The sequence below is a fragment of the Limulus polyphemus genome, unplaced genomic scaffold (assembly GCF_000517525.1).
Source record: "Limulus polyphemus unplaced genomic scaffold, Limulus_polyphemus-2.1.2 Scaffold621, whole genome shotgun sequence".
NCBI classification, from domain to species: Eukaryota; Metazoa; Arthropoda; class Merostomata; order Xiphosura; family Limulidae; genus Limulus; species Limulus polyphemus.
This window is the reverse complement of record NW_013666231.1, coordinates 418,381-420,233: the sequence shown is the minus strand read 5'-3', so window position 1 is coordinate 420,233 and position 1,853 is coordinate 418,381. Positions and strand designations below refer to the sequence as shown.

The 1,853-nt window shown below is 31.0% G+C and overlaps 1 protein-coding gene across 1 annotated transcript in view; it reads right to left on the bottom strand.

The window, feature by feature from the left end:
* The window catches only part of LOC106459518 (Ca(2+)/calmodulin-responsive adenylate cyclase-like), a 262,313-nt gene that overhangs the window by 40,643 nt on the left and 219,817 nt on the right, over window positions 1-1,853 (bottom strand). The gene's annotated exons all lie outside the window — the stretch shown is intronic.

The following is a 1,853-nucleotide window of genomic DNA, read 5'->3' as shown; positions in this document are numbered from 1 at the left end:
CTCAGAGATGGTCACAAAGATACGGAACATTGAAAGTTATGTTCCGCTCAGAGATGGTCACAAAGATACGGAACATTGAAAGTTATGTTCCGCTCAGAGAGGGTCACAAAGATATGGAACATTGAAAGTTATGTTCCGTTCGTTGTTGTAACTATTGTTTTATATTTTAGAATGCAGTATTATAAATATAATATAATATAGGAAGGGGGAGGTTGCAGTGAGTACGAAAACCGATAAAAGGGAAGAAGGGGGTTATGCTAAGCAAAGTTTTGGAAAATCCTACTCTATATTACGACATAGAGTGTCTATATTATGAGATGAAAGGAATTTCTTTGTATTACTTGATCTGAAAGATAATCTTTCGTCTAAATCCTATATTACAGTAAGTAATTATATTGTATCCGCGATGAAATGTATTTTCTGCCACATAATTTAGTTGTAAAAAGTCATATTTTGTTCAGACAAATCGGCCATTTGTTCCTATACCCACAAACAGTATTAAAATAATTTACAAGTATTTTATTCTTTGCAGTATGATTATCTTATATAAACATTTAGTCAACATTTTTATGATGTAACCAAGGAAGTTTAGTCAGCGAAACAGTGGTATTTAGGAGATTCCGTTGATTAAAAACAAATGTGATTTTAATCATGATTGGCAGACCTAATGAGCCTCATTACTATGTTAACTTGGGCATTTTTACAATCCGAAACTGAAGCTTGTTTTTGGGTTGCTTACAGACAGTATTTCGGATAGAATTCTGACTACCTAGCTTGTGAGATGTAATATAAAACGTAAGGCTTCCTGACAGATAATACATAGGACCGAAACATCATTAATTGTTACACGTCTGTGATTTGAAATCTGTAAAGGATTCACGAAGAGGAATATCGTAAAAACATTTAACGTCAAACGTACTTTTATTGCATTTGTAAAGTCAAGTGAAATATATTTATAACTTTAGACGTTGAGTTTCTAGTTCAGGTTAGAATTCGGTCGGAAGTTACCTTACATTGTGTTCTAAAAATAATAAAAACGTTCTACACCGTTCTTACACCACTTACACCGTCTCTCTAATTAATCTGTATCTACATAAAAATACATTATCCCACACCCACAAACATGATGTGAACTTTTTCTTTTTGTTATATCAGATTGTATTTTAATGTTAGGAGTTACAATAAAAAACATTCTCTTATTCAAACCTAAATATCTTTCCACTGCTATTATGTTTTGTCTTTTTACTTCTCTGTTTAAAGTCACTTAACAATATTTTCTCATTAACCAACTCTGAATTTAGCTATAAAACCTCGGGAAAAGGAAGTACATAAGTAATTTTAATAATTACGCGAAAAATTAAAATGGACAAAACTATTTGCACTTAGATAGTGATTCATGGGATCGCAGAGTTCAATTGTTTAACTAATTATATTCTCAACAAATAATCGTATTTTTATAACTGAATTTAACTTATCCAAGTGTCTGTTTATCTTCCATGTTTTAACGCCAGAAAAGCTCTCTCAGGAATTTTGATGATATATTCATCTTATACAAATCGAACCTGTTTCTTTTTATCAATTACAGCATATAATAATTTTATATATTTATATGTTAGAAATTAAAATAACATACATTTGAATTTCTCATTCTTACATTTAATTTTATATATTACTAACTGAGTTACCCGGCGTTGCACGGTGAAAATGTAGATTTGAAATATATAGATCAGTATTTGTTTCACTTTGTCAGATGCATAATTATATTGTGGATTATAGTTAAAAGCACTTAAATTCCACTGCAAAGCATTGAAGGCTTGAGATCGTGTTGTTCTTTGAGCCTGAAGTCGTGCATC